Source organism: Salvia hispanica, chromosome 3 (genome assembly GCF_029641045.1).
Source record: "Salvia hispanica isolate PSC_SH4W2 chromosome 3, Shi_PSC_v1, whole genome shotgun sequence".
Lineage (NCBI taxonomy): Eukaryota > Viridiplantae > Streptophyta > Magnoliopsida > Lamiales > Lamiaceae > Salvia > Salvia hispanica.
In genome coordinates this window covers 52,884,390-52,892,976 of record NC_142694.1, presented here as the reverse complement: position 1 = coordinate 52,892,976, position 8,587 = coordinate 52,884,390, and the positions used below count along the sequence as shown (strand labels likewise).

The window sequence follows — 8,587 nt, the reverse complement described above, 5'->3', positions numbered from 1 at the left end:
TCTATTCTCTTTTACGTTCCTGAGTTACAGACTAATCCGTGAATTAATTTATAAAATGTAAGACCGAAACAAGGGATTTCTCATTCTCACATCTATAAACTCAAAACTAATCCGTGAATTAATTTATAAAATATAAGACCGAAACAAGGGATTTCTCATTCTCACGTCTATTCTTTACCTAGAGATTCGATCTTGTTCAACAAGAAATTATTTTATTATTGTCGGGGTGATTGTCCCTAGATCATTTCGAATACACATTTTACTTTCATAACATAATCCAAAGATTAATGTCTTACTCGAATCCAACACTTTAAATTCACGAATCACTTATTAATTCAAAATCAATTATTTAATTAAATAGGAAGATTTAATCACGAAGGCGATAATTTATACTAGCACTTGGGTTTTTTAAAAATTAGACCAAGGAATTATTTGGTTTATTTAACAAGTAACACCAGACCAAATCAAATTATTATGGCCCAACATTGAGTCCAGTTAATACTCGCCCTTCGTCCTCTTGACTCCTCTCCAATCAAGACAAATCTGGTTTCTCCCTCTTTCCTTCGATTTTTGCTGCGGCCATGGCATCACCGGTTGCCTCTCGCGATCTGTCTCCCGTACCTCTCGGTTGCCGCCATCGCTGATCAACACCGGCTAAGCACGGTGGTGGTCGCCACTGCATGCGGTGGTAACACCGCCTTCCGCCCTCGTCGGATCTCCTCGACGTCGCTATGGCCAGCCCCTCCTCCACGTGTGCTGTCAGCCTTTTCAAGATTAAGTTCTCTCCTTGTGTTTCGTTAAATTTTAGCTTTAGATCTATTCGTTTTCATCCTAAAACTCAGATTGGATAGATCGTGAAACAGTCGCTATAGGGATTGGCTCAGCGTAGCCACCGCCCTCTTACTGCCAGTGTGCATGCCGGAAATCCGGGCAGCAGCTCCCCCACAAAAGAAGCCTCTAACCAAGTAGTTATTTAATTCCATAGGCCCTCGCTTATTACTCTCATGTTTTTAGGCGACTTAGAGTATATTTATTGAGTATTTGTTGAACAAATCATAAGTTTGGTGCACTTAATCTTGGTTTAGAAGTTGTATGTAAATTATGTATTAATTTAGGTTTTAGGCAGATTCTCTGTTTTCTTCATATGCTGCTATATGATGCATAATCATACAAAAAGAACTCTACCAATTATTTACTTAAACTTATGGAAATTCCTCCTCCCTGTTTCTCTCGGTGGTTATGATGTGTATAGTGGCTGAAAATTTGGAAGACTAAGGTTTTTATATCTCAAAGATAATTTGACAAGTGTCCCTATTTTCTTGACAAGTGTCAAGTATTCTGGCATGTGGCGTTTAGGAGAACTTATAAGCTCATGGTCTTACGGTAATCCCTTTTTAAATATTCACTCTATCAATTTCTTCATAAATCCATTCACTTGAAAAAATTCATTGACTAACTTATATATATACACTTATTTTTATTTCTTTTTGTGGGTGCAAAAATTGAAAGAAGATCTTGTAGTTACTCGAAGATGCATTGGGCGAACTTTTCATTTGCATCTCTCTTAATTTACTTGTAATAGATTAGTATCTAATTATTTAAAAAATTATTTTCTATCGGACTCTCATTTGTATGCACTTGGATATTTCAATTCTCGGATTGAGATTTATGATTTCTTATTATTTTACTTAGGTCAAAGTTTGGCACAACACTTTTATTTCTTATGAATCACACTAAAGAACTCCAAGAAAACTTATTATTTATCAACTCAATTTTTTTCTAACAACTAATATATGAAATTTCTTTATGTCGTTTTTCAAGAGTTATAAATAATAATAATAATAATAATAATAATAATAATAATAATAATAATAATAATAATAATTTTTTGTAACCTAAGATTCATAGTTTAAGGAGTCAGTGCAAAACCTTGGGTTATTACAACTTCTCCTTCCCCTGGATAAAAGAATTAAATTTATAAAAGCAACTTCTCCTAGATTTTAAGCATAATAATTCTAATATGGCCACGTATATGATATCATCATAGCCTATCCAATTTGGTTATTACAACTTCTCCTTCCCCTGGATAAAAGAATTAAATTTATAAAAGCAACTTTTCCTAGATTTTAAGCATAATAATTCTAATATGGCCACGTATATGATATCATCAAAGCCTATCCAATTTGTTTAACTATTATTATAAGTTGCATGACTCGTATAAGTGTTGTGCATGCAATCTTATAATTTGACACGTAGAAATTAAATTGATACAGCATTATCCTTCTCCTTATTTCTTTTATATTATTGAATAGTGTTTATTAGTGTGTGAGATACAATTATGAGATTAACTACATGTGTATACTTCTTCAAAAAATAAAAAAAAAACTACATATATGTATATATTTCATGCACATGTACTCTACACACACGTACACTTATATGTATGTACACAACTATATATATTACTTTCACAAAGTTTAATAACATATAATTTTGATACTTATTTATTATTTTTATAATTTAAATAATAATACTTCATACTAATATTTAATGATAATAAAAGCATGCTATTATGTAAAATAATATGTGATACGGGTCAGGAATGTCACAAAATTCGTGCCTTTTAAGCACCGCTTATTAACTACTACTACTCCATAATTCTTGTATTTAAATTCATTAGTAATTAAAATCAACATGTATAGGGTTTAGGGCGCTCCTTTATTCATGTATTTAAATTCCTCTCTTGGTTGGGCGCTCCTTTCCGCAAGTTTAACAGAAAGTTGTGGGTCTTCTTGTTCTACGTGATTCATGGTCGATTTGGTTTATTGGGAATAAAATGATTTTTCAAGGTTTTAAACCAAATTGGGACTTCGAGAAGAAATTGTTAATTATGCGTCTTCACTCATGGATTAAAAGTTGGTGCCCAAGGTTTGCACTCTCACTCGATTCATCAACAGAAGATTTGAGAAATATCAGAGGTTGGATAGGAGATTAAAGGTCGCAAGTATGTAGCTTGGTAAAGCTCGAGGTTGGACTTTTCTTTTGCTTCTCCTGTGGTTGGCTGCGTCTAGGGAATGTAGATGCTTGGTTGCTCGATGTTTCTTTGTGATTTGTAGGCTTTGTTAGTTGTTTTCTATTATTTTTGTTAGCTTTTATTTTCTCTTTTCTTATTGGACCTTTGATCACCTGCTATGGTTTGGGTATTTCTTAAATAAATAAAAAAAAAAAGAGTCAACATGTATGATAAAATACTCTTATATGCAAACGCCTTTGTAAGTTTTTTCGCTATTTAAAAGAATAAAAAATTGTTTAAAACAAACATGAAAAGAGTTGGCAGAAATGCTGCGTTTAGTTTGTAAACTAAGTGCTTCGTCCGTCCCACAAAAAATATCACATTGTGGGACGGCATGAGACTTTAGAATGTTTTGTTTTGTGTGTTAAATAAAGAGAGAAAATATAATTTTTATATTCATGTAAGAGAGAACTTTTTCCAAAAAAGGAAAATGTAGCATCTTTTGTGGGACAAATTAAAAAGAAAAATGTGACATATTATGTGGGACGGAGGGAGTACGTTTTAAGCATCGTACGCCCCGTTTTATTATTAACCATAGCAGGGGATCCTTCCCCCTTGAAATATTTATCCACTTTTCTATTTTTCTTACTTTTGATTCATTTTATTTATAACTTTTGATCAAATTGATTTATACTTATATAAAAATTAACATTTTATTAAAACAACAACAATTATATAATTAGATCCAAAAAAATGAGAAATGTGTGTCTTTACAAATAAAAAATGAGAATAATAATGTAATATAATTTTATTTTCATTATTTTTAATTATTACAAATTATATAACGAAATAAGTTATATATTAACATAGTTAAACCATGTTACTTCAAAATTAAAATTGAAAAATGAGTATTTATAGATGAAAAAACCAATAATTAAAAATTACTCCATCTGTCCTTGAGAAGTACGAACTATTTTCTTATTAGTTAATCATTGAAAAATATTATGAAATTTCTAAATTTTGAATAATTAAATAATACATTACTCATATACATAATTTTATTTACAACTTATACCAGTAAGCTACACTACTAATGATGTGGGGCTCACTCTATTTATACTACCATTTATCTCTCTCTTATTTTACCAAGTATATATTAAAACTCTTGTCGAATCAAATGTTCATATTTTTTTTTAGGAACGGTGGATATAATTTTTTTGGATTACTAAAAAAATTCAAATCAACGTCATCTAGTGCTTGTGGTTTGGTCCGAACCAGCATGATCAAAGCATGCACATGTGTATAACCTTCGCTTGATACTCACTTAATGTAACTGCAATTCGTGGACAGTAATCAAATGGTCTCTTATGTTAATTGTATTCTTGAGGTGTATTTGTGATCTTAACTACCAAAGTATAAGTGTGTTCTATAGTAACTTATGATTTGAGCAGTGATTTAGAGACGTAATGTCTCTATGTCAAAATACCTCTATGTCACTTTGCTATAAATATAATTTTAATATGGACTAATATACCCTTATTTTACATAAAACAAAAATTTAATAAATATAGAATAATGATAAATTAACAAAAATTGTATATACAATGGACATTTTAGGTATTTTACATTCACAATAACTTATACATTTCATATTTAATATTTAGGAAGATTGCACATTTAGGAAAGATATTCATTCAATCATAAAGCTAGGTAATTATAGCTAAATCAAAACTAACAACATGAATTTATCACATTCTTCGCCATACGTTTTTATAAATATTGGGTAAGTATTTGAAGAATATTAAATTTCTTTATTTTCTCAACACTCAAATACCTTATGCAATAAAATCTAAAGAATGCATTAACATATAAAATGTTACTAGTTACTAAAAAAAGTCTCATAATGTATTTAAAGTTTTAGTATTGTCATCCACCTAATTGAAAATTATTATTACAATTAATTAGTAGTAAAAAATAAACTAAAATAATAATTGTTATTCAAAACAAACTATTTCATGTGTAATAAAAATTACATAAATTATAAAAATAACTATTTGTAAATATACTTAATTACTTAGTATTATCATCCAACTAATTTTATATCATTACGTTGATTTCTTTGAGTATTGTATATCTTTACTCGAAAATTATGAAATGAATAGTAAAATAGTATTAAAAAGTAAATATTAAGTAATAAATAACAGTCATTCGTATCCAACTATTTTAATACTCTTATTAGTAAATTGTAAAATTGTAATTTATAAAACAACCACATGTATGTTTACCTAATTTCCTATTATTTCCATCAAACTAATTGATCATCATTAAATCGATTTTTCTGTATATTCAATATCTTGACTCAAAACTATATAAAAAAAAAACAATAAAAGTTACATTAAAATAATAACATAAATAATAATTGAAGTTACTGTTTTAAGATTTTACTGCGTGCTCGATATGGTAAAGCAAGCTTCCTGGTCCAGAGAATCCTCTAGATAACAAGATCTAGGAACTCGCGGAACGCTGAAAGACCTCGGTCGTTGGACACACAGTATATCTCTTCAAAAACCCTCAACCCGCATATACTAAAATTAGTATAGGGAAGTAGGGATCGATCCCACGAGGACAGATGCGAAATTATGCATTTAAAGGGCCTTTGGGTGGTATGACTGCTGCCACGCAAATTTGGGTCGAGGAACTTATACTAGACAGAGGAAAAGAAATATAACTACCGCTAGATCTAAGAACAGTGAAACAACCACATAACACAGATTACCTTCATAGTTTTACTAACTTCAAACAAACTCCCTAGATCTAGTAATGTCACTACCTAATTTAGCTAGACAGACTCGATGCATGCAGTGGGGACCATTTTCCCAGAAATAGAAACGTACGACCAAAAGCTGCAAAATAACCACTTCTAATTCTAACTACCTACAAAACGCAAAGCATCATCAGAATTTAACTGAAACATGATAAAAACAGAGCAATGCTATAAAATTGACGGTAGCCAACAGATCGGTCGTCAGAAAACGCCGAGAAACCAAACAGAAACTCAGATCTCTATTTCCTAGACGAAGTAGAACAAAAATGAAGACATAAATTTAAAATCCATGCACAAATCAATTTCCTCTGTTCAGATCCACACTTCGGATGCTAAATCCACTCCGGATCCAAACATCCGACACAAACTCCGGTCGAAATCATCTCCACAACTACAGATTCACCAAAATTCTCCACAAATCAACAACCACAAACTCAGATCAACTCATATTTCCCAGATCAAGTAAAGCAAGCATCCAATAAGAAAATAACGATCAAACTTCGGAACTCAACTCCTCAAAACATAGATTCAGCATAAATCAACACCATCATAACACGAAATAGAATTCATAGATAAACGATAAGTAGCAACGGACAAATCGACTTCGAAAACGATGAAGTTCGACGGAAATCAAAAATGAAAGCTAGAAAGTAACGATTGTATCTTCGTCCTCCTTTAGGACGGTGTTGCACCAATTTCTGACGATAAAACCACTAAACTACCCCAGAATTCCCATAACCCAAGTGTGTGTGTGTGTGTGAGCTGAGAGCTATTGTGTATTTCTCCGTGTCCGTAGTGTGTTGCATGCTCCTCTTATATAGGCGCGGAAGTGGGTCCAACAGGGCTTTTTGTGATGAATTGTCTTCTCTGCCCTTAGCTTCAGACTCCTCCGTTTAGCCATTTTCTTCCTTGATTCTGCTCACTTTTCGCCTTCTTCCCTCACTGGTCCTCTTCCTTCAATTCTTCCTGGACCTGGCGAATTTCCTTCACACACCTGGCTTAAAAAATGTGTTAGACCCAGTAAATGATGCCTTTTTTCTCTTATAACCGATGCATGAAATTAGCCTTATCAAACTGCTCACACTTAAACCATACTTGTCCTCAAGTATAAAGATAAGAAAAAAGAAATAAGGCGAATTTCAATGCATGGTTATCCCCTGACCGACTCTCTAGACTCTAACTTAACACAGACTCCTAGACCTAGACAAAAACTGACACAAAATAATAAAACACTTACAGAAAAACATATAAACACGTATGCATGAACTTGCTTCAACTTTTAGGCAACTGTCCCCACAAGATCAAGGTCAATCCAACAAGCTGCACTTCTCCAAATTGTCCCCTTCCCTTCTTCCACCTAATTAATCTATCAGTTCGTCAAGATAGCTATCACTTTCCCAGTTGTTGGATTCACTCGATCACTCGTTCCTCACAGGGATGTTAGGACCGAATCTCTCGTAAGTTATTGCCACACCACTGAAGCGTCGGGTTATGAGAGTTTTCTCCTTTCTACACTTCGTTCCCCCTTTTTCCTGGGTCAGGTTAATATTGTTTTCTGCCCTTAGACATATTTCCCCTGGACTTCGTCCAGCTTATATCTCCATAACCCAATTTCCCCTTATTTTTTCTCCTTCGAGACTCTTTTCCCTAAGCATTCAGTGGCGGCCCCATTTCACATGTGTTAGCTCAAGATTGTTTTAGGCTTATAACTCGTTCTTTTAGTGGGGCTTCACAACTAAGTCAGCTAAGGCATTCTCTATCGTTCTCACTTCATCCAGACTAACCTCGGCTTATTAAGGAAAAAGGCTTCAAAGTCGAAATACATCCTATCTTCAATTGCTCTCACTAAGGAAATCATGCCGTATTATATTCACCAGCTCATGCGACACAACAAAACCTAGACTTAAAGACTCTTAACAATCTAAACACATACAAGCACTGACTCCCCTCCCCCTCCCACTTCACTGAAGCTTGTCCCCAAGCCATCTTCGTGGAGGGGGGAAACAGGGTAGTCAATCTATCACATAACAAACAAAAACCAAATAAACTTCTCACACTTAGACCGAGCATCGGGCTAAGTGGGAGAAGACAACATTAAAATAGAAAAAAAAAAAAACTTCTCACACTTAGACCAAGTATTGGGCTACGTGAGAGAAGGTAGACACATATAGCAATAATAACAGAAACACAGATAAAAACAAAGACATAAAAAAAAACAAAAATTAAACTAAAACTGAAAAAATATAAGTTACTTGGTCATGAAGGCAATTCACTTTTGGGTCTGGCTCCCTCAAGAGCCAGACTGGGGTGGGATTCCTGGTCGGTTTATCTTCGCTTTCTTCTTCGCCGGCAGCTCCGGCTCTTCTTCCTCCTTCTCTTGCTGACTGGACACTGGTTTTCTTAACATCATTGATTTTGATTTGGACGAGATTAACACTGGCTTAGATGCATGAAATTAGCCTTATCAATAATCATTTGCATTAAACTATAATAATTATAATAATTGTAAATTATAAAAATGACTACATGTATATAGTTTGTTTTAGTACTGTCATCCAACTAATTGACGATCAATACGTCGATTTCTTTGCATACTCTACATCTTGACTAAAAATCATGAAATAGAGATAATTTTGATATGTAATAGTAACAAATAAATTAAAATGATAAAACAATTCAAATCAAAGGACTCTTAAATTGTAAATTATAAAAATAACTACAGTATATATACTTAATTTCTTAGTGCTATC

At 32.9% G+C, this 8,587-nt stretch overlaps 1 long non-coding RNA gene across 1 annotated transcript; it reads left to right on the top strand.

Annotated features, from left to right (window-relative positions):
• Positions 1 to 458: 458 nt before the first annotated feature.
• On the top strand, positions 459 to 1,667 carry LOC148931071 (uncharacterized). The gene is made up of 2 exons (XR_016137428.1): positions 459 to 751; positions 1,328 to 1,667. It is a non-coding gene; the product is annotated as an uncharacterized LOC148931071 (long non-coding RNA).
• The last annotated feature ends 6,920 nt before the right edge of the window (positions 1,668 to 8,587 follow it).